We start from the raw sequence: 25687 nt of genomic DNA, 5'->3' as shown, positions 1-25687 counted from the left end.
TGCTAGAATAAAGCTATGTTTGCCATAATTTTAAAATCCATTCATCTGTAATGGACACAGGTTATTTGTATATATTTCTTGGCTATTGTGAATAATGCTGCAGTGAACATGGGAGTGCAGACACCCCTTTCCGTACTTATTTTTTTTGCTTTGGATATATACCCATTAGTGGGATTGCTGGATTATATGGTAATGCTATTTTTAGTTTTCTGAGGAACCTCCATACTGTTTTCCAAAATAACTATCAATTTACAATACCACCTACAGTGTATAAGGGTTTCTTTTTCTCCACATCCTTGCCAACTTGTGTTGTCATTCATCTTTTTGATAGTAGCCAATCTGACAGGTATGAGCTGATATCTCGTTGTGGTTTTAATTTTCATTTCTTTGATGATTAGAGATGTTGAACATTTTAAAGTATATATCTGTTGGCCATTTGTATGCCTTCTTTTGAGAAAAGTCTATTTAAGTCCTTTGCCCATTTTTTAATAGGGTTGTTTTCTTGTTATTTCATAGTTTGAGTTTTTTGTTTATTTTGGGTGTTAGCCCCTCATGTATGTAGAAACAACAGAATACTATTTAAGCTTTCTTTAAAAAAAAACAAACAGGAAATTTCTTCATTTTCAACAACATGGATGAACCTAGAGGACATCATATTAAGGGAAATAAGCCAGGCACAGAGAAACAAATAATGTGTAATCTCACTTATATTTGGAATCTAGAAAAGTCAGAATCATAGAAGTAGAGAGTAGAAGAGTGGTTACCAGAGGCAAGTGGCAGGGGATGGGAAGGGGGTAGGAGAGTTGTAGGGAGTGGACAGGGAAAGGGAAGATGCCGATCAACGGGGTACAAAGTTAAGTTACTAGAAATAAGTTCTAGTGTTCTGTTACACTGCAAGGTAACTATAGTTATTATATTTCAAAATAGCTAAAACAGATAATTTTAAATGTCTCACTACAAAGAGATGGTAAATGTTTGAGGTGATGGATATACTAATTACTCTGATATGATAATTCCACAAAGTACCCGTGTATTGAAATATCACCTTATACCCCATAAATATATACAGTTATTATTTGCCGATTAAAATAAAACTAATAAAAATACAAAATGTAAAGCTATGTTTGTTAAAGCAACTAAATTAAATCAGATAAACCATGATTAATAAATACATTAAAATATTGCTAAATTAATGATAGTTGATGATTTTGTAAAAGTTATAAATTAACTTCAAAAATCTTCTGTTGTTAATTTTTTATTCTTTCATTATTAGAAGAAGTTAGGGTGGTAGTGGATAAAAGGGAGAAATGGAAGGAAATATTTATTTATGAGTATATATGTATTTTTTTTTTTTGAAGGGGAGAATAGGGCTTCCTTCAGCGTATCATTTTAAAGAATTTCGTGTTGTTCTCAGTTGTGATCTCCACACTACTCTATTTATAGGGAAAACAATTCTAGTAGTTGTAATGTTTGTTTTCTTTGGGAAATTTACAAATTAGATTATGCTCAGCCAAACATGTTTCTCTGTTTGTGGATTTATACAATGGAAAAATGTTAACTTTAAGCTGGCATCTGTGTGCTATCAGTAGTTTTATTAGTTGGCCCCCCCCACTATCAATGTGTGCACTCAGGGAATGCAAACTTATTTTAATTTTGGCTTAAATAAATTATTTAAACATTAAGAAATAAATCTGTTATTTTTTTAAAACCTGAAGCCAAGTATAAAGAAAAATTTGATTATTTATGATTTATAGGAAACAGTACAGAAACAAAAAGGATCCACATTTAGAGTCCAGAGACCTGGGTTTGAATTCTGGCTTTGCTATTCATTTATTATACATATTCAATTAGCCAAGTCACCTGATCTTTTCATCTGTTTCCTAATGTGTTAAAAAATGACTGTAATAATAGTAATAACATTCTTTAAGGTTGTTAAGACTAAATTTGGCATGTAAAAGATTGTAAATGATAATACTTTTCAAATGTTGAGATGATATTTTTAGATTTTGCCTTTTAGTACAGATATGAAGAATATACTATGTAAGTATGACTACATACATTTTATAGAATTGAGTTCAACAGTTTTGATTTATCTGTATTTGTATGAGTTTTGGTCAAAAAAGGGAAAGTAAATTTGTTTTAGGTATTGCCTGGAATTCTATTTCCTCCCTATTAAGCTTTTATTTTATTTTATATTTTCTTGAGATGGAGTTTCACTCTTGTTGGCCAGGCTGGAGTGCAATGGCGCAATCTTGGCTCACTGCAACCTCCACCTCCCAACTTCAAGCGATTCTCCTGCCTCAGCCTCCTGTGTAGCTGGGATTACAGGCATGTGCCACCACGCCTGCCTAATTTTGTATTTTTAGTAGAGAGGTGGTTTCTCCATGTTGTTCAGGCTGGTCGCAAACTCCTTACCTCAGGTGATATGCCCAACTCGGCCTCCCAAAGTGCTGGGATTAAAGGAGTGAGCCACGGTGCCCAGCCCCCTGTAAGCATTTTAGAGATACTTTTATTTATTTATTTATTTTTGAGACAGAGTCTTGCTTTGTCGCCCAGGCTGGAGTGCCGTGGCCAGATCTCCGCTCACTGCAAGCTCCGCCTCCCGGGTTTACGCCATTCTCCAGCTTCAGCCTCCCGAGTAGCTGGGACTACAGGCGCCTGCCACCTCGCCCGGCTAGTTTTTTTGTATTTTTTAGTAGAGATGGGCTTTCACCGTGTTAGCCAGGATGGTCTCCATCTCCTGACCTCGTGATCCGCCCGTCTCGCCCTCCCAAAGTGCTGCGATTACAGGCTTGAGCCACCGCGCCCGGCCTTAGAGATACTTTTATTAACTGTAGAGTAGGCTAATTGATATATATGTTATTCTATTTATATAGGTACAGTTTCAATCTTTTTCTGGGATCTCATTGTCATAAAGCTTTTGATACGAGGTTATCCAAGAGAAATTTTGTCTAAAGTATAGTATTACTGACTAGAGAAATAATTTCAAGATATGGTGAGAACTGTGAACTTTAGGAATTTTTTCTAAGTTCTAAAAAGCTCCAGTAATGCCTTAATTCAAAACAGGCCCAGACAATTTGATAATATGTACCAGAAGCATTTAAAACTGTCTTTGACCTAACAATACAATTTATAGACTTTCTTAATGGAAAAATCGGTAATTTACAAAAACATTTATGTACTGCCATTAAGAAAAAACATACTTCTGAAGAATGATATACAAAAAAAAAATGATTCAAGAAAACGTTTATCACATATTAAGTAGAAAGATAATTTACACAGACATGGTAGAGTCCTAACTTTGGTTAAAATAATAAAAGACTGATTTAATATATACCAAGTGTGTTAACAATATTTTAATAATCTGAGATTGATAAAATTCCCGTGATTTTTATTTTCTTCTATAATTTCAAAATTTTGTAGAAGGAGCATGTATTACTTTTATAATCAGAAATATATATATAGTAAGTTTGTATCAAACTTCTTTCCAGACACTGTTATTCTAGTCTCAGCTATTATGGTAGGATATCATGGATTTATATATAACATAAGCATAAAAAGTTGTAGGCAATATTCAGGTGTACAAGAGAATAGTACTTATGATTGAACTGATTGTGAATGCCTTTGGCTATGCCTTTTGGCTTTGCTGCTCTACAAACCTCCTCTATCTTTTGATGGTCTGTAATGTGCAGCTGATAGGAAGTTTTTAACTGAAGGATGAAAGGTGATCATATTGAAGGAAGCTGGGGCTGTCTTAGCCAGGTCTTGTCTGGGCTGGACTGGCAAACTGGACCAACTACTATTATGAAAGCAACATTGGAGGGTTAACCCCCCCTTTTTGTGGGCACCAAACCTGTACTAGTTTAGAGCAAGTTCAAAGTCCTGAGTTGGTGAGGCATTGCATTTATTTTCCCCTGAGACTGTGACCTCTTCCTCTTTCCATTTCCAGCTCTAAGCACAAAGTTTGGCTCATGATAGACGCTTAGCAAACAGTATTGGAATTGAAATGGAAAGGAATTGGAAAATTATGCAGATTCTCAACATTAATTTTACTAAATAGACATTGCAATATTAAGTGAAGTGAATTATGCAGATATAGTCATAGGCAATGTCTATATGGATACAAGGGAAGTTCAATAGGAGCAATAATGATCTCTTATGTTTCGACATCATAGTCTGTTCTCTGTGCTCCTCTATTTTGGCTGCTGGTGGTAATTGGAAGGCCCTCAGCACTTTCAGCATTTGGCATAGTGAGCTGTAAGTTAAGTAAGCACATTGGAAACTGAAGAAAAATTGCAACATTTAAGAGGAAAGTAATACACATTTTTGTAGGTGCATTTAAAGTTATATATATATATACACACACACACACACAGAGAGAAAGAGAGTTGTTGTTGTTGTTGTTTTTGAGACGGAGTCTTACTCTGTCACCCAGGCTGGAGTGCAGTGGCACGGTCCCGGCTCACTGCAACGTCTGCCTCCTGAGTTCAAGCGATTCTCCTGCCTCAGCCTCCTTAGTAGCTGGAATTATAGGTGCCCACCACCAAGTTCAGCTAATTTTTGTATTTTTAGTAGAGATAGGATTTCACCATATTGGCTAGGCTGGTCTCAAACTCCTGATCTCAGGTAATCCACCTGCCTTGGCCTCCCGAAGAACTGGGATTACAGGCATGAGCAACTGCGCCCAGCCAGTAAAATATATTTTTATCAATTAAACTCCCACCTTGTCTAGCCAGGAAAATCAGATTTTCTCCTTTTGCCCTCTGGGCTATTTGACAACATATGCTGTTCCTCATGTTAATACCTTAACAACTGTGCCAACAAGTCTGTTTTGAAAAAAAAGTAAGGGCTTAATGGCGTCTCTCTGCAGCCTATCAACATCTCTGTGCATCAGTAGATTACTTCAGCCTTTCAAAACAGTTGTTCACCTCAGATATGTGGGTCAAAAGTCACTGTAGTTAACATACTGAAGCTTGCTAATAGGAATAAGAATTGGAATTATGACTTTGGAGCTCTCAATACCAAGGAAAGCAATGTTATGACAAACCCGTGTTTGTGTTGCTTCGTCACAGAGTAACTCAGACACTACAATCAGTAGCTAGCACTCTCTCTGATCTGAATGGTATAGACGTCTTCCTTTGCAATAAATGATGAGGGCCTAGGCTAGGACACCTAATCAGTGGTGGTAAGGATGGGAGAGGATAGGTGAGTCAAGAAGTGTTTTATGTGTTGACCCCCTCAGGACTTGAGAATGGGGAGTAGGAGGATGATCCTGTTAAAGTGAGATTACAAATATAGGAAGAAAAACTGTTTTGAGGCAAAGATGGTGTTTTAAGTTTTGGATATACATTTCAGGTGCCTTTAGGACATTCAAGTAGACATGAACTCTGTTAAAATGCAGAGAAATGGTAGTCTGTACTTGATAAAAAATTATTATCTTAGGCAGAAGTAAAGAACAAATAAATGAGTACAAACTTCAAAGTGATATCGTCTCTTAAGAAGGGCTGGGCCGCTCCTCTGGGGACAGGGCATAGCTAAACAAAAGGAGCAGAAACCTCGGCAGAGGTAAATGTCCCTGTCTGACAGCTTTGAAGAGAGCAATGGATCTCCCAGCATGGAGGTTGAGATCTGAGAATGGACAGACTGCCTGCTCAAGTGGGTCCCTGACCCCTGAGTAGCCTAACTGGGAGACATCCCCCACTAGGTGACTCACACCTCACACCTCACACGGCGGGGTACACCCCGAGACGAAGCTTCCAGAGCAAGAATCAGACAGCAACACTCGCTGTTAAGCAAGATTCTATCTTCTGCAGCCTCCACTGCTGATACCCAGCAAACAGGGTTTGGAGTGGACCTCAAGCAAACTCCAGCAGACCTACAGCTGAGGGTCCTGACTGTTAGAAGGAAAACTAACAAACAGAAAGGACACCCACACCAAAACCCCATCAGTACGTCACCATCATCAAAGACCAAAGGCAGATAAAACCACAAAGATGGGGAAGAAACAGTGCAGAAAAGCTGGAAATTCAAAAAATGAGAGCGCATCTCTCCCCCCAAAGGAACACAGCTCATCGCCAGCAACAGAACAAAGCTGGATGGAGAATGACTTTCATGAGTTGAGAGAAGAAGGCTTCAGTCTATCAAACTTCTCAGAGCTAAAGGAGGAACTACGTAACCAGCGCAAAGAAACTAAAAACCTTGAAAAAACAATGGATGAATGGATAACTAGAATAATCAATGCAGAGAAGACCTTAAAAGAACTGATAGAGATGAAAACCATGACATGAGAACTACGTGACAAATGCACAAGCTTCAGTAACCGACTTGATCAACTGGAAGAAACAGTATCAGCGATTGAAGATCAAATGAATGAAATGAAGCGAGAAGAGAAGTGTAGAGAAAAAAGAGTAAAAAGAAATGAACAAAGCCTCCAAGAAATGTGGGATTATGTGAAAAGACCAAATCTACGTCTGATTGGTGTGCCTGAAAGTGACGGGGAAAATGGAACCAAGTTGGAAAACACTCTGCAGGATATCATCCAGGAGAACTTCCCCAACCTAGTAAGGCAGGCCAACATTCAAATTCAGGAAATACGGAGAACGCCACAAAGATACTCCTCGAGAAGAGCACCTCCAAGATACATAATTGTCAGATTCAACCAAAGTTGAAATGAAGGAAGAAATGTTAAGGGCAGACAGAGAGAAAGGTCAGGTTACACACAAAGGGAAGCCCATCAGACTAACAGCAGATCTCTTGGCAGAAACTCTCCGAGCCAGAAGACGGTGGGGGCCAATATTCAACATTCTTAAATAAAAGAATTTTCAACCCAGAATTTCATATCCAGCCAAACTAAGTTTCGTAAGTGAAGGAGAAATAAAATCCTTTACAGATAAGCAAATGCTTAGAGATTTTGTCACCACCAGGCCTGCCTTACAAGAGATCCTGAAGGAAGCACTAAACATGGAAAGGAACAACCGGTACCAGCCATTGCAAAAACATGTCAAAATGTAAAGTCCATCGATGCTAGGAAGAAACTGCATCAACTAGCGAGCAAAATAACCAGCTAATATCATAATGACAGGATCAAGTTCACACATAATATTAACCTTAAATGTAAATGGACTAAATGGTCCAATTAAAAGACACAGACTGGAAAATTGGATAAAGAGTCAAGACCCATCAGTCTGCTGTATTCAGGAGACCCATCTCACATGCAGAGACACACATAGGCTCAAAGTAAAGGGATGGAGGAAGATCTACCAAGCAAATGGAGAAAAAAAAAAAAAAAAGCAGGGGTAGCAATCGTCTCTGATAAAACGGACATTAAACCATCAAAGATCAAAAGAGACAAGGCCATTACATAATGGTGAAGGGATCAATTCTCAATTCATCAGGAAGAGCTAACTATCCTAAATATATATGCACCCAATACAGGAGCACCCAGATTCATAAAGCAAGTCCTTAGAGACTTACAAAGAGACTTAGACTCCCATAGAATAATAACAGGAGACTTTAACACCCCTCTGTCAACATTAGACAGATCAACGAGACAGAAAGTTAACAAGAATATCCAGGAATTGAACTCATCTCTGCACCAAGCGGACCTAATAGACATCTATAGAACTCTCCACCCCAAATCAACAGAATATACATTCTTCTCAGCACCACACCGCACTTATTCCAAAATTGACCACATAGTTGGAAGAAAAGCGCTGCTCAGCAAATGTAAAAGAACAGAAATTCTAACAAACTGTCTCTCAGACCACTGTGCAATCAAACTAGAACTCAGGACTAAGAAACTCAATCAAAACCGCTCAACTACATAGAAACTGAACAACCTGCTCCTGAATGACTACTGGGTACATAACGAAATGAAGGCAGAAATAAAGATGTTCTTTGAAACCAATGAGAACAAAGATACAACATACCAGAATCTCTGGGACACATTTAAAGCAGTGTGTAGAGGGAAATTTATAGCACTAAATGCCCACAAGAGAAAGCAGGAAAGATCTAAAATTGACACCCTAACATCACAATTAAAAGAACTAGAGCAGCAAAAGCAAACACATTCAAAAGCTAGCAGAAGGCAAGAAATAACTAAGATCAGAGCAGAACTGAAGGAGATAGAGACACAAAAAAGCCTTCAAGAAATCAATGAATCCAGGAGCTGGTTTTTTGAAAAGATCAACAAAATTGATAGACCACTAGCAAGACTAATAAAGAAGAAAAGAGAGAAAAATCAAATAGATGCAATAAAAAATGATAAAGGAGATATCACTACCGACCCCACAGAAATACAAACTACCATCAGAGAATACTATAAACACCTCTACGCAAATCAACTAGAAAACCTAGAAGAAATGCATAATTTCCTGGACACTTACACTCTCCCAAGAAGAAACCAGGAAGAAGTTGAATCCCTGAATAGACCAATAGCAGGCTCTGAAATTGAGGCAATAATTAATAACCTAGCAACCAAAAAAAGTCCAGGACCAGACAGATTCACAGCCGAATTCTACCAGAGGTACAAGGAGGAGTTGGTACCATTCCATCTGAAATTATTCCAGTCGATAGAAAAAGAGGGAATCCTCCCTAACTCATTTTACAAGGCCAACATCATCCTGATACCAAAGCCTGGCAGAGACACAACAAAAAAAGAGAATTTTAGACCAATATCCTTGATGAACATTGATGCAAAAATCCTCAATAAAATACTGGCAAACCGAATCCAGCAGCACATCAAAAAGCTTATCCACCATGATCAAGTGGGCTTCATCCCTGGGATGCAAGGCTGGTTCAACATGCACAAATCAATAAACATAATCCAGCATATAAACAGAACCCAAAAAAACCCACATGATTATCTCAGTAGATGCGGAAAAGGCCTTTGACAAAATTCAACAGCTCTTCATGCTAAAAACTCTCAATAAATTTCGTATTGATGGAATGTATCTCAAAATAATAAGAGCTATTTATGACAAACCCACAGCCAATATCATACTGAATGGGCAAAAACTGGAACCATTCCCTTTGAAAACTGGCACGAGACAAGGATGCCCTCTCTCACCACTCCTATTCAACATAGTGTTGGAAGTTCTGGCCAGGGCAATCAGGCAAGAGAAAGAAAGAAAGGGTATTCAGTTAGGAAAACAAGAAGTCAAATTGTCCCTGTTTGCAGATGACATGATTGTATATTTAGAAAACCCCATCATCTCAGCCCAAAATCTCCTTAAGCTGATAAGCAACTTCAGCAAAGTCTCAGGATACAAAATCAATGTGCAAAAATCACAAGCATTCTTATACACCAGTAACAGACAAACAGAGAGCTAAATCATAAATGAACTCCCATTCACAATAGCTTCAAATAGAATAAAATACCTAGGAATCCAACTTACAAGGGATGTAAAGGACCTCTTCAAGGAGAACTACAAACCACTGCTCAGTGAAATAAAAGAGGACACAAACAAATGGAAGAACATACCATGCTCATGGATAGGAAGAATCAATATCGTGAAAATGGCCATACTGCCCAAGGTAATTTATAGATTCAATGCCATCCCCATTAATCTACCAATGACTTTCTTCACAGAATTGGAAAAAACTGCTTTAAAGTTCATATGGAACCAAAAAAGAGCCCGCATTGCCAAGACAATCCTAAGCCAAAAGAACAAAGCTGGAGGCATCATGCTACCTGACTTCAAACTATACTACAAGGCTACAGTAACAAAAACAGCATGGTACTGGTACCAAAACAGAGATATAGACCAATGGAACAGAACAGAGCCCTCAGAAATAATACCACACATCTACAGCCATCTGATCTTTGACAAACCTGACAAAAACAAGAAATGGGGAAAGGATTCCCTATTTAATAAATGGTGCTGGGAAAATTGGCTAGCCATAAGTAGAAAGCTGAAACTGGATCCTTTCCTTACTCCTTATACAAAAATTGATTCAAGATGGATTAGAGACTTAAATGTTAGACCTAATACCATAAAAACCCTAGAAGAAAACCTAGGTAGTACCATTCAGGACATAGGCATGGACAAGGACTTCATGTCTAAAACACCAAAAGCAACGGCAACAAAAGCCAGAATTGACCAATGGGATCTAATTAAACTAAAGAGCTTCTGCACAGCAAAAGAAACTACCATCAGAGTGAACAGGCAACCTACAGAATGGGAGAAAATTTTTGCAATCTACTCATCTGACAAAGGGCTAATATCCAGAACCTATAAAGAAGTCAATCAAATTTGCAAGAAAAAAACAAACAACCCCATCAAAAAGTGGGTGAAGGATATGAACAGACATTTCTCAAAAGAAGACATTCGTACAGCCAACAGACACATGAAAAAATGCTCATCATCACTGGCCATCAGAGAAATGCAAATCAAAACCACTATGAGATACCATCTCACACCAGTTAGAATGGCACTCATTAAAAAGTCAGGAAACAACAGGTGCTGGAGAGGATGTGGAGAAATGGGAACACTTTTACACTGTTGGTGGGACTGTAAACTAGTTCAGTCATTGTGGAAAACAGTGTGGCAATTCCTCAAGGATCTAGAACTAGAAATACCTTTTGACCCAGCCATTGCATTACTGAGGATATACCCAAAGGATTGTAAGTCATGCTGCTATAAAGACACATGCACACGTATGTTTATTGCGGCACTATTCACAATAGCAAAGACTTGGAATCAACCCAAATGTCCATCAGTGATAGACTGGATTAAGAAAATGTGGCCCATATACACCATGGAATATTATGCAGCCATAAAAAAGGATGAGTTCGTGTCCTTTGTAGGGACATGGATGCAGCTGGAAACCATCATTCTGAGCAAAGTATCCCAAGAACAGAAAACCAAATACCGTATGTTCTCACTCATAGGTGGGAATTGAACAATGAGATCACTTGGACACAGGAAGGGGAACATCACACACTGGGTCCTATTGTTGGGAGGGGGTGGGGGTGAGGGATAGCATTAGGAGATACACCTAATGTAAATGATGAGTTAATGGGTACAGTGCACCAACATGGCACATGTATACATATGTAACAAACCTGCACATGGTGCACATGTACCCTAGAACTTAAAGTATAATTAAAAAAAAAAAAAAAAAAAAAACTGCCATGTTTGGAAAAAAAAAAAAAAAACCCTGCCATGTTTGGGGGAAAAAAAAAAAAAAGAAGGGCTGGGCCTACAGAAGGCATTACGTGTAAAAATTAGATTTGTGCAGGACCAGTATAAAGTTATAAGTAGGTTATGTGGGGAATCAAGCATTTCACTGGAAAAGTGATATACTGATTTTTCACTTGAAAAGTCATATACTGTTTATAGATTACCTGTTGGAGACATTAGGATTATAGTATGATGTTAAGAAACACTGGATATAATGTAGGTTTTGATAGTTCAAAAGAGATTTTTTGATTTTGTTGTTTCTCAGTATCATTATGCACATCAGTGATTTTACTGACAAAAATTTGGATGAAATATCCAACATATAAAGATTTCTGGATATCAATAATAGCCAGCATTTATTGAGTGCTTACTGCACACTAAGCTCTATTCTAGTACTTCGTGTTGATTCATTACGTATAATTATCTTAAATAGATAGTCATATTATTCCCATTTTATAGATAGGAGGAACGTTTAAGAAACCTACTGCAGATCACACAGGATTTATCCCCAATGAGTTTTGCTGCAGAGCCTACCTCTTGACCACTATGCTATACTTCATTATCAAATAATCTAGGTTACAGGTACATGAAAACATGAAAATGCATTATTCAAACAAAAATTCATATGAAGGTAGCATTTCTAGACATTAACAAGATTGCCATATTCTAGAATCTGATGAACCTTTTTCTGCATTGCCCGCCAATTGATGCGTATGATATTCTTTTCCAAAAGAAAAGTGCTTAGGTCTATAAATAATTGTTTTCTTTCTGTTCTCAAGAACCATTGATGGTGATTATCTCCAGGGAGGGGAAAGTAGTGGGTGTAGTTGGGAATCAGCAGTCCGGGATTAGAAAAATTTTGAGTTTTCATTTTGTGACTTTCTGTACTGTTTAAGTTTTGTTACCTCTGGATATTAAAAAATGTGTTAATGGGGGTTCTGTATAATGGGATTATGGGCTACTCTTAAAATGTTTTAAATATTTATAGCACACAAATTATACTAACATATCATCTGAAGAATTACTAAGTAGGTTGACATTCATATTCAGTGGATTTTACACAGTTCCACATAGAAACAATGTTGTTATAAAATGGTTAGAAATGTAGTCTCACTATGAAACCATTATTCCCTTGTTTCTATGGGAAAGTGATTTTTCAATTATAGATGCGGATGTGGAAACTGTTACTTCACTTTCTACAGTCTTAGAAAATTCCTATACTTACACAGACAGACAGACACACACATACACACACTCTCACTCAGTCACTCACTCATAGGTAAACATTTGCTCTGGGGGTAGAATAGTTTTCCTGAGTGAAAGAGGTGCTCTAGTGGGGTGTGGCAAGGATGAGAGTCAGATTAGAATTTTTATATCAATTGCTCTAGACAGGACTGTGTTGTGAGAAGGACTCTGAGGACCTTCGTCCACTAAAAACAGGGAAGTTAGTGGTTGGTTGTATAACTGGTTTATTTGTAAGTCACACTTTTGGATTATGATACTCCCCACAGTGATCAGTTGGTGTTTATTTTCATTCTAAAGCAATTTTAGTCATCAGCAACTCATTTGGTTGATGTGCTTGCTATACAATGAAATTTGCAGTTTTAAAAGACCCCAGAGCAACTACAGTGTGTAATTTGTGCAGTGTTTGTACTACTCTTGGAATAGATGGGAAATGTATGTTTGAATTAGGAAAAGACTGCTTTTCTGGAAATTTACAGAAGTTCTAAAAGAATTTTTTTTCACTGTGGCATTGTTGAGAAGGGATTAATTTTTCTTAAAAAGAGCCAGGATACTCTGAATATAATGAAAATAGTTAGTGTTTGTGGCCTGTGAGCAAAAGAGGGAATACCAAATGTCAGACTAGGACTGTAAATCATCATCCTTGGCAGGAACAAAGTTTGCTGTTTGTCTTGTTATGTCTGGACAGTTACCAGGGCCTGTGGTGCATTTTGCAATTTCATTATCAAAATCCCAGAGTGTGGGAGCATTTACGTAGACTCTAGGGTACAGGTATTAGTGGTCTGATCTCACTCTTTGGGGTTCTTGTTTTAAAATGGATGAGACTTTTTATATTTAGAGGAATTATAAATATGGTTAAATGTGATGGAAAGGGAAACAATTTTATAATTGTTAATAGTGTCTTTGTTTTATAGTTATTTTAAAAACAAATCAACACCTCTATGAAATTATAAAGTACATCTGAGAACCCAAAAATAACCCCACCGTCAAAGATTCTGAGCATTCAGAATATAGCTTGGTATGCTTTCCATCTACTGTATTTCAGTGGCTTTAAGACACATATTTTTAGAAATTTTAGAAATTAAAAAATGTCTAAGGTAAGGAAATGTCTTGTAACCACTGTTGGCCTCAATCGAAGTCAGATTACTTCAGAAAGGATTTGCATTTCACTCTTCCAGTTATTTGCACTACTACCAATCTGAGACCACTTTAAGTTAAATTCTCTGCCTGCAAGATTTTGTTTTGTTTTGTTTTGTTTTGTTTTGTTTTGTCTTTGTTGGTTTTGCTGTGTTTTGTTTTTGACCCCACTGGTAATATGAATTCAGACTGCAAAGCTAGGTGAGTACTGGCTTTTAGATAAAATTGCTTCTATCTTGTGTACAGATAGAGACTTTCAGGTTTCCTTGCTGTCTCATTCTGAATGCTGGGTTTATTTTTCATTTGTTTATATTGCATTTGTACCCCTTTTGTTGTTCTAGCTTTACATGGGAGGCCTCTTATTTGGGGTATGTTGTTGTTTTGGTGCTGGTGGTGCATGAAAGAATAATACATCTTATAATTTATTGTGGTTTAGATTTGATCAAAGACTCATCAGAGGGCCAGGCTCTGTGGCTCATGGCTGTAATCCCAGTACTTTGGGAGGCCAAGGCGGGAGGATTACGAGGTCAGGGGTTCAAGACCAGCCTGGCCAAAATAGTGAAACCCCATCTCTATTAAAGATACAAAAAATTAGCCAGGCATGGTTGTGTGTGCCTGTAATCTCAGCTACTTGGGAGGCTAAGGCAGGAGAATCGCTTGAACCCAACCCGGGAGGCGTAGGTTGCTTGCAGTGAGCCAAGATTGTGCCATTGCACTCCAGCCTGGGCAACAGGGTGAGACTTCGTCTCAAAAAAAAAAAAAAAAGACTCATCAGACACTTGCCCAGGCCCCTACTAACATCCTTCTTCAGACTTTGCTTACTCTTATTGTAGACACACTTCTAGTAAACTCAATGTCATTGTTACACATTTCTTTGCTCATTCCTTTAGTGATCTTCAAACTTTATATAAGGATCAGTTGGGTAGTTATCAAAACGATATATTTATGGGTCTTATCCCTAGAGTTTTTGTTTCCATGGACTTTGGTAAGGCCCAGGAATCTGCATGTTTATTAAAAATAAAAATCCTCAGGGTATTCTTACCTAAGTGATTGAAGGACCACACTTAGACTGCATACTCTGTATCTAACTCAATACTCATGGCTTCAACTGCCGTCTATGTATATTGATGACTTCCAAACCCTTATCTTTGTTTTTATTATTATTATTATTTTTTTTTTTTTTTTTGAGACGGAGTCTCGCTCTGTCGCCCAGGCTGGAGTGCAGTGGCCGGATCTCAGCTCACTGCAAGCTCCGCCTCCCGGGTTTACGCCATTCTCCTGCCTCAGCCTCCCAAGTAGCTGGGACTACAGGCGCCCGCCAACTCGCCCGGCTAGTTTTTTGTATTTTTTAGTAGAGACGGGGTTTCGCCGTGTTAGCTAGGTTGGTCTCGATCTCCTGACCTCGCGATCCACCCGTCTCGGCCTCCCAAAGTGCTGGGATTACAGGCTTGAGCCACCGCGCCCGGCCTTTATTATTATTATTATTACCTACCGGCTGAGCTAGCTGGGGCCAAATCCTTACTTTAAAGAATTCTTGAATGTCAAACTCATCTATAAAATTGGCATGTCTCTATTAAAGACAGAATACACCCCAAATCAGGATACCTGGGTTCAGATCCCAGCTCAGCCCCTTAATAGCTGCATGACCCTGGGCAAGTTACTTAACTTCTCAGATGCCTCATGTAAAAAGAAGTTAATATGTCATAGTGTTGCCTTCATGATTCAGTGGATCAATGCATGTAAACTTCTTTGACCAGTGCCTCACATGTAGCAAGCTCAATATAAATTTTAGCTGTTTTTTAAAAAATGTTATTTCACAAGCTCCTCAATTATGTCTAAAATAAATCTTTTATACCACCTCCACTGCTTTCAAAATCTGTTTTCTACCTTGGTTACAACTTTATTTCATTTTTCCCTATCATGAGTTTTCCTTGTTCTGGTCATAAGTTTTACGAATTTGACATCCTGATTTTCTCTAGTTTTTCTCTTCCTTTCCATAGGATTAGTAGCAGGAAATACCTAAATAGAACCACTTCTATGGCCAGGCTCATGCCTGTAATCTCAGTACTTTGGGAAGCAAAGGCGGGCGGATCACCTGGTGACAGGAGTTCGAGACCAGCCTGGCCAACATGGCGAAACCCCATCTTTACTAAAAAAATACAAAAATTAGCCAGGTGTGGTGGCATGCACCTGTAATCCCAGCTACTCGGGAGGCTGAGGCAGGAGAATCGCTTGAATCCAGAAAGCGGACATTGCAGTGAACTGAGATCACGCCGTTGCACTCCAGCCCAGCCCAGGTAACAGAGTGAGACTCTGTCTCAAAAAAAAAAAAAAAAAGGAACCACTTCTATTGCTTTGATTCAGGTCTTTATCATCTCACATAGAGCTCTGGAATAGTCTCCTACCTGTACTTTGAGCCTTTGGTTGTTTCTATCCGTTCTTCATAAAAAACTTTATCAAAGGCAATGTGGTCTTGCTACCCCTCTGCTGGATGGCTTTTACTACCTACAGGATAAAATCTAAATACCTGTACCTGGCATACAAGGCTCCTCAGGTCTGGTTTCTGCCTCATCTTCTGCAATATTTAGGCACTATACAGCCTTCCAGCTTTAGTAAATCACTCCTAATAGATTGCTCAAAACACTAGATTCTCTCTTGCTTTCATAATTTTGCATAGATGAGCTATATAGTGTGGTGATTTAGAGTGTGAGCTTTAGAGCAAGACTGCCAAATCTTGACTTTGCCACTTAACTAGGTATGGACCTTGGATGAAACAGTTTTTTCTGTGCCACAGTTTCCTCATCTGTAAAATAGGAATAATTGTGCTTCATAGCATTGGTATGTGGATTTAGTAAGTTAATTCACAGAAGTTTTTAATAAATGTGAGATATCATTATTTTTATTTTTACCATGCTATTTCTTCTGTCTGTGCACCTGATCTTTTCTTCTACCCATTCTCTCACTTTCTTTTGCTTGTGAAATGCTATTCATTCATCCTTCATGTCTCAGTTTAAGAACTAGCTCCTCCAGGAAGTCATCATTGAAATCCCCAGACTCTGGGTCAGATGCTTCTCCTCTGGATTCCCATAGCATCCTATGTAGCATAATTAAGTTGTGAATGTTTCAGGGACTGCCTGGGATTGTATTTTTCATCTCTGAATGTTTAATGAATGAAACTTGATTGCTTTGTTGTTTATTTGCTATAGGTTGGGAAACCAATTAGAAAGGAGTCTTCTGCTAGAAACAAGTAGGTAGACAGCAAGGGAAGAGGTAGCAAGAGATGAAAAACCAGAAAACAGAGTCTAGGATGGTCTGGAACTTTCCAGTGAAGGGGTAAACAATACAAGTATCACACTGGGTCCCTAAGTATCATTGTGCATAATTAAAATGCTATGATGCTATCCTTAAGTCATCATAAAGGTTAAATTGTGTTGAATATACTCTGTCTAAAAGGAAGGAAAGCAGTTTAAACACTTTAGAAATCTTTCTTTTAAAACTAGTCGAAATAAATTTTGGTACTGAACTAGGCAAGCTTTAGTTATTTATCATTGTCCAATAGCTCATTCTTCCTTGGGCAGCCTGACTAATCAGCGAAGTCCCACAATTAATTCTGACTATGAAGTCTGCTCAACTTGTGGGGAAAAAAAATGTAAAGGCCTAGAAAGTGGATTTGTAGCAACTAATCTGAGTGCCCATTACCCAGTTTCTGAACTCTTGTGTTTACTAAGTTTACCATCAACCATTCTAAAGAGAAAAGGGTGTGGTGGCTACACCTGCTACTCGGAAGGCTGAGGTGGGAGGATTGCATGAACCCAGGAGTTTGAAGCTAGTCTAGGCAACATGGTGAGAACCTGTCTTGATTGATTGATTGATTGATTGATTGATTGATAGACAGATGGATAGAAATGGTTAAAGTTCACCGAAAATAACTATAGTATACTTTTATCCTTATAAATACAATAAACATTGTAAGAATGTTGAAACCCTTTCAAAATCACTTATTTTTTAACTTAGAACTTTTTGAAGAAATATTACCAGTAATATTTTCAAATCCTAAGAATTATGGTTTACTTAAATAAAATGACATTAAATTAAAACCTGTATGTAAAAGTACATATCAAAGCACAATGTGTGTGTGTGTGTGTGTGTGTGTGTGTGTGTGTGTGTGTGTGTTTTAAGTTAGGACAGTATTTACTGATTTGCTGGGTTCAACCATAATAAACATTAGCATAGGGAGGTAGGAAAAAGTTGTTGACCTAACAAATTAGTTTCAGAGGATTTATTTTTACAAATATTTTTTGGATTAGGCCCTGAAGATACAATGCCCCTTTGCAGAGTGTAGGAATTTGGATTGTGGAGACTTACAGAAAAAATAAACATAATTGCACTTTCTGAGTTTATGTTGAGATAAGAGACATGAGACCCTTACAAATGAAAATATGTAAGTGCTTCCAACAGATATTCATATAAATAATTGATACTCTAAATCTCCAGCTGCTTTCTACCTCTTTGGAAATCTAATTGAGAAAATATTTTATTAGATTTTTGTTTCTCATTATAAAAGTAATATGTGTTCATTGTGGAGAATGTTTTAGAAGGTGGAAGAACATGAAAATCTGTTGTCCGTCTATTAACATTTAATTACTTAAATCTGTTTTTTGTATCTATCTTTGTCCTTTAAAAATAGGCTGTAATTATACAGTTTTATATTGTTCCTCATTTACTTTGTATTAAATTAGGAACATTTTCTCTTGAACTGAATAGTCAAGATAAACTAAATCTTGGTAAAGATGATGGGGAGTCTAATCATTTAAGTGACCTTAGACATTATATGTTCTAAACTAAATGGATACACGTTCAATAAGGAGAAATCTAATTATTAGATAGAATATTCATAAGCCTGGTTATTTTAAATTCAGCACTTGATGAGTTTACTTGAAAATTAGATAGCTCTTATTGCATGTATTGAGTTGAATTAACTGCACATGAACAATTAGGTGCTATATTATAATTTATAAAATATTTGTAAAAGATTGGCATTACTTTGTACTCTTAAAAAACTGGCTATTGGCCAGGCACGGTGCCTCACGCCTGTAATCCCAGCAGTTTGGGAGGCCGAGGCGGGCGAATCACGAGGTCAAGAGATCGAGACTATCCTGGCCAACATGGTGAAACGCCATCTCTACTAAAAATACAAAAAATTAGCCAGGCGTGGTGGCGGGCCCCTGTAGTCCCAGCTACTCCAGAGTCTGAGGCAGGAGAATGGCGTGAACTCGGGAGGCAGAGCTTGCAGTGAGCTGAGATCGCGCCACTGCACTCCAGCCTGGCAAAAGAGCGAGACTCCGTCTCAAAAAAAAACAAAAACAAAAACAAAAAAAAACTGGCTGTTCTACTCATGTAATAATGTATTTCTTATATTCAGACTATTTAATGAGTTTGGAGGCTGCTCAGTAAAAATTTATTAGTAATTATGAAATAAACAAACCAATTTTACTTGATACAGTGTTGACTACCCCCTCCCTTTTTCTTTTTTCTCCCTCTCATTGTCTTGTGTCAGTCTTTTTTCAACAGTGTAATTGCAGACTCAGTCAGATAGCAGAAGCCATGTCCTGTGTTCTTTTTATTTCAGGGAGGCATAGTGTATTAGACATAAATAGTAAGTACTTGTTCTCACTTTTACTCCTTTGTTATCACTTTCTCCTGCTTTTCCCTACTTCTCTTATTGCTTTTTTTTTTTAAATCTCCTTTGAGAGTTTTTTTTTTTTTTCCTTCACTTGTCTCCCAAATCTGTGATTCTTAATCTTTTTTTGTTTGGTTGGTTTTGTTTTTTGGAGACCAAGTCTCCTCTGTCACCCAGGCTGGAGTGCAATGGCACAATCTCGGCTCACTGCAACCTCTGCCTCCCAGGTTCAACTGATTCTCCTGCCTCAGCCTCCTGAGTAGCTGGGATTACAGGCGCGTGCCACCATGCTGGGCTAATTTTTTTTTTTTTTTTGAATTTTTAGTAGATTCGTGAGGTTTCACCACGTTGGCCAGGATGGTCTTGATCTCCTGACCTCATGATCTGCCCGCCTCAGCCTCTCAAAGTGCTGGGATTACAAGCATGAGCCACTGCGCCCAGCCAGATCTGTGATTCTTAACCTTTTATAAAATTTTGTCTCAACACATCTGAGGAGGACCCACAGTGGTTCCCTAATGGGCAAAGGCAGTGAGTCTCAGCTACCTCTTTTGTCATGCACACATGCACACACTGAAAATTGCTGTTCTTTATACTGTCCTTGGGTGATCTAATTGATAACCAAATCTCTATCTCTAGATCCAGCCTAAATGCTCACTAACCTCCAGATTCATATTTCACTCTGCTTGCTGGGCAGTTCTGTGTCTGTAAGCACCTCAAATTCCACATGTCTGAAACAGAATTCATTATTTCCCTAAGACTTGTAGCCCCTTTTATATTATTCCATATTTCCATTAATTCACCACTATCTATCCATTTGCCCAACCAAAAATTTTGAGGAGTATTTCTGAGTCTTTCCTCTCTTCTATTACATATTTGTAGCAGATTCCTAAGTCCTTTTGATTATATCTTCTCAGCATCTTTCATATTTATCTCATCTACTCCAGTCCTATTTTAGACCTATATTTTTCTTGTTTGAATTATTTTGGTAACCTCTTAATTTGTCCATCTGCCTATAATTTCTTCCTTCTTTTGTCTGTTCACCTTAAGGCCATCTGAATGAACTTGTCAAAATGCAAACCTGGTCATGTTATTCCCTTTTATGTCCTTAATTACGTCCCTATGGTCTAATCAAATAAATTACAAACTCCTTGATGTGATATACAGAATCCTTTATGGCTTGGCCCTTATATGTTTTTAGCCTGTTTTTTACTGCCAACATTTATTCACTGTACTCCAAACAAATTCACTAGGATCTATCATCATCCTCAATGATTATACATTCTGTCTTCACTAATGGTATATTGCCAGTTTTTGTGTTCCTGCTAAACCTCTTATTGTTTGTTTGCTTTGGTCTCCGTCTTTCCTAATGTTTGGTAAGCCTTGGTTAGATAGCTTATATGTAAGATTGGAGCACTGAAAAACTAATTGAAGGCCAGGCACAGTGGCTCGTGCTTGTAATCCCAGCACTTTGGGAGGCCAAGGCAGGTGGATCACCTGAGGTCAGGAGTTTGAGACCAGCCTGGCCAACATGGTGAAACTCCGTCTCTACTAAAAATGCAAAAAATTAGCCGGGCATGGTGGTGGGCGCCTGTAATCCCAGCTACTTGGGAGGCTGAGGCAGGAGAATCGCTTGAACCTGCGAGGCAGAGGTTGCAGTGAGCCGATATCGCACCACTGCACTCCAGCCTGGGCAACAGAGAGAGACTCCGTCTCAAAACAGAAAACCAAAAAAAACTAATTGGAAACTCCAAATCTATCCAATCAATTCATTTTATTGTCTTTAGTGTCTTTATTAACTTAAGCTATTCGTATTTCCTAGAAAATGGATCCTCAGTTCTTCACTTGGTTATAATAATATAGACTGCCGACATTCTGGGAACTGATTAGTCTTCCAGCTTCCAGTCTGGTGCCCCTCCCTCAGTTGTTCTGAGTGTCCCCCAGTCCAGAGATATTCTATAATTTCCTCTTCAGAAAGAAACAAAACAACATTCTGATCTTCCCAGATGAAGGTAGAATACTCTTATGGCTGCATGGAAAGGCAGAGGGTATTTGGGCATATAATTTACTTCTACATTAAACTTTCAACCTGTTCTCTAGTTTCCAGCTCTATCTTACCTACTGCTTACAGAGGTGTGGCTCATTCCTGAGCCATTCCAGGATCCTGCTGGGTAAAATTTAAAAAGTCACATTTCTTACTTGGATTTGGAGTCTGCCTTTTTGCATTAGCTAAGCCTGTTACTATTCATACATCTGTTTTCCATTTTCCAAAGTTTTGTTGTCACCTCTGCTGATCCTTCTCTTCGCAGGTTTATATCTTTCTTTTTTTTAAATATTATTTTAGTGAGTTTCCAAGTGGAAGCAAAAGTAAGTATATATGTTCACTCTGCCATATTAACCTAAACTTCTCTTTCAAAACTCTTCATAATTTCAGATTATTTCTGGCGTTAGTTATCTCTCCATCAATCAGAGAGTGTTAACGTCTCCTTTGTGTTCCCATGGCTTTCTGTATATGCTTTTGTTATGGAACCAAGCCCATTGAATCAAATATTGTTTTTATCATATTTGTCTCCTCTACCACGCATTGTTATGCAACCAATCCCTAAAACTTTTTCGTCTGGCAAAACTGAAACTCTATAACTCATTTCACTCCTCCCGAGCAACCACCATTCTACCTTCTGTTTCTGTAAGTTCATCTACTTTAGATACTTCTATATAAGTGGAAACACATATATGACAAACTTTCTCTGATTGGTTTATTTCACTTAGCATCATATCTTCAAGGTTCATCAAAATTGAAGCCTCTGTCAAAGTTTCCTTCCTTTTTAAGGCTGATGAATATTCCATTGCTTGTATATATCACATTTTGTTTACCTATCAATGGGCATTTGGTTTGCTTCTGCCTTTTGGTTATTGTGAATTGTGCTGCTATGAACATAGGTATACAAATACCTCTTTGAGACCCTGCTTTCAGTTCTTCTGCATACATATACAGAAGTGTGGTTGTCTTTTATGAAACTGACATTTTTTAAGAAAACAACCACCTCTCTGCTGGCTTTTTTTAAAAAAGAAAAATAGAATGTTTTTCATTTGTTGTTTATGTGGTATTTGCTCATGTTGAGATTCATGTTATGCGTTCTGGCCAGAGTACTGCATAAGTGATGTTGTGTCCTTTTCCGGGTTTCATATCCAGAGGCACACAATGGCCTTCTACCTCTCATAGGTGATGTTAATTTTAATCATCCTATCAGAGTGTTGTTTGTCTTTCTACTATTCAGTTACTAGTTTTTTCTTGCATTTTATAAGCATTCTATGGGAAATACACTTTAGGACCATGCAAATATCCTGCTCCTCATTAAAATGTATCCCCTTGATTTAGCAGTTATTGATGCTTCTTGCCTCAATCAGCCTTTATTGTGATGGTTACAAAATAATGATTTTTTCATATCTATTGAGGGATTTTCTTGTTAATTATAAATTACATTAAGTAGCTCAATTCGAATGTCAAAAGATGAGTATATTAAATGTAACATTTGCTGCTACTGTAAATATATTATACATGAACGTCATTGATGTGTAATAATACTTAAAGTGCTTGTAAATTTCTGGAATTTGATGGTTACTATAGTATTCCTATAAAGTCATTGCATATTTTTAATGTTGAATATATAGTGTGCCTAAGACGTGAATTAGGTTCTGATACTTTTTCTTATTCTCAGCCTATAGATTGTTTACTATTTGTTCTGTTATCTGAATCCTGCTAGTGAACTCTCTATTTAGTTAATAACTAACCAGATAATATTCACTTTGCTGTAATTGAAGAAGAACAAACTTTACAGTATGGAATACTTTTGAGAATTGTAGCTGGAATGAAAAGATATAAACTCCTTTTCCTTTTTTGAAGCCTAAGTATCATTCTGTGTATGCAACGAAAACTGGTTTGTTTAAAGCAGTATCTCTAAAGTATGTCTAAAGCTATTGCAGTATTTTATTTCAAGCAATATGGCAGACTAGATGTTTAGAGAAACTTCTGATAAAGAACACATTTTTAAATGCTGGATAAAATACTTAAAAAAATTTTTTTTAAGTCTGCTTGAGTTGGTAGCGAAGTAAGGTGAAAATACAAGGCTGTAAATAATGAGAAGGCCAAATTCCATGGAGATAAGTGAGCCATAGAACCTCTTTACCTCTAAAATTGCCTTCTGATACCTTATGGCCCAGAACCTGGGCTTTAAGGAGATAGTCCTGCTTGCATGGGACAGAGGAAATCTGAGCCTAGGCATTGTGAGTTATAAGTTTGGACACTGCAACATAAAGCTGAGATCCCCAAAGTGTGAATCATCCCCTGTGGATAATTTAAGGAAAATAGCCTGCTCTTTAGAATGACACTGCCTATCTCATCCTTGGTTTTGATTGGAATACACAAAAAGAATCTTTCCTGAGAATTCCTCATCACAATCCTATGCTCATGTGAGTCTGAAGTTGAAATTAGCCTTGCAAAAATAATCTTTATCTAAAGGTTTAGTTTAATGATGCTTTTGGTTTGGGGTGCCTCAGGATCCTAACAGAAAAATAGAAGTTTTCTCTGAAGAAAGGTGCTTTAAACATTGACTTCGAAGAATTCCTACAGTTAAAGATCTAAGAAATGTGAGTTTAAAATTAGAACTCTAAATGTATGAATAAGACCAGCCTGGGCAATATGGTGAGACCACCATCTCTAAAAAACACAAAACAGCAGCAACAATAACAAAAAATTTTATGATACTCTTCTTCAGTAACTTGCATTTTTCACCCAACAGTTTTCTAAGATTCATCCTCATTGAAATCTTTACCACAGATTATTCATTGTCTTTGTTAGGACATTTTGTATAAATATACCACAGTTTATCTGTTTATCCATTTCGGCTATTTCTAGTTTTTGCTATTACAGATAGTGCTGCTACAAATATTCTTAATAATGTCCTTCCTGGTGATGATATGTAAAAGTTTCTCTAAGATTTATTCACTAGATTGTAATATCTATCTGTATGTATATATGTATATGTAAAGAAATATATATTCAATTTTATTTCATAATACTAAATTGTTTTAAAATTGGTACCAGTTTATGTGCCAACACTTACTACTGTTCTCATAGTTCTGCATCATTTCTAAAATTTTATATTGTCAGTTTTACATTTTGCCTAACTGTTGGATATGAAATGCTAATTTGTGGTTTTAAGTTGCATTTCCGTGACTACTACTGAGGTTGAGCATCTTTTCCTGTATTTATAAACCACTTATGTTTCCTCTTTTTGAAGTGTCCCTTATGCTTATTTTTTCTATTGGGTTTTGTTTCTTTCTGATTTATAGTTCTTCAGATACTTTGAGTACTAGTCCCTGGTAAATTAATTAAATTAATATCTACACAGTAGCCAAGTTAGATCATCTGAGAATTATCTTTGAATTGTTCTTCTCCTTTATCCCTTAAAGATAATCATTGCTAACATGAATCAACATTTACTATGTATCAGACATCTTTCTGAGTACCTTACTTATGTTGTCTCATTTAATCCTTAAAGCAGTCTTATATGTTAAGGCAGGAGGGACTGGTTTTGTGGAAGACAATTTTTCCACAGATGCGGCAGGGGTAGGGGGATGGTTTGGGGATGAAACAGTTTCACCCCAGATCATTCCAGATCATCAGACATTAGTTTGATTCTCATTAGGAGCGTGCAGCCTAGATCCCTGATATGCACAGTTCACAATATGGTTCGCGCTCCTATGAGAATCTAATGCTGCCCTGATCTGACAGGAAGCGGAGCTTGGGTGGTAATGCTTGCTCACCTTCACTCACCTCCAGCTGGGCAACCTGGTTCCTAACAGGCCAAGAATGGATACTAGTCCGCAGGCCAGAGGTTGGGAACCCCTGGGTTAAGATACCATTTTAATCTTTATTTTGCAAATGAGGAATTTGAGGCACAGAGAAATTAAACATTTGATCAAGGTCACACAGCAGTGCTTCAGTTTGACCCAAAGAAGTCTGCTCTGAAACTTTTATTTTATTTTATTTTATTTTATTTTTTTGAGAGAGAGTCTTTCGCTCTGTCGCCCAGGCTGGAGTGCAGTGGTGCAATCTCAGCTCACTGCAGCCTCTACCTCCCAGGTTCAAGTGATTCTCCTGCCTCAGCTTCCTGAGATGGTTCATTCTGGGTGAATGGTCAGAGATACTATAGAAGACTTTTGAAATAAAGGAATGTCATCTCCCTCGTAGTCCTGTGGAATAAGTGTTTTCCTCTATAAAAAGTAAAAATACTTTGCAGTAAAGTGTGTGTGTCTAGAGCATTCTTTTTAGGGGGATAGTTTTTTTATGCAATGGGATCTTAGTGGCGGCCAATTAGGGTATCTTTATTTTATAGACCATAAAGACAGGGAGTAATTTCCCTGGTTGTTCACAAGCTGTCAAGAG

At 37.6% G+C, this 25687-nt stretch overlaps 1 protein-coding gene across 10 annotated transcripts in view; it reads left to right on the top strand.

Moving 5' to 3' along the window:
• Window positions 1-25687, top strand: part of CEP57L1 (centrosomal protein 57 like 1) — a 69655-nt gene that overhangs the window by 17578 nt on the left and 26390 nt on the right. Inside the window, exon 1 of one of the 10 annotated variants that reach the window (XM_030928192.1) lies at window positions 15802-15859. The exons of the other annotated variants lie outside the window; for them this stretch is intronic. The gene's annotated coding sequence lies outside the window, so the exon portion shown is untranslated. Of the gene's footprint in view, window positions 1-15801; window positions 15860-25687 lie in introns of those variants that run through there. 10 annotated transcript variants of the gene reach the window in all.

The sequence above is a fragment of the Rhinopithecus roxellana genome, chromosome 4 (assembly GCF_007565055.1).
Source record: "Rhinopithecus roxellana isolate Shanxi Qingling chromosome 4, ASM756505v1, whole genome shotgun sequence".
NCBI classification, from domain to species: Eukaryota; Metazoa; Chordata; class Mammalia; order Primates; family Cercopithecidae; genus Rhinopithecus; species Rhinopithecus roxellana.
This window is presented reverse-complemented; position numbering and strand designations above follow the sequence as displayed.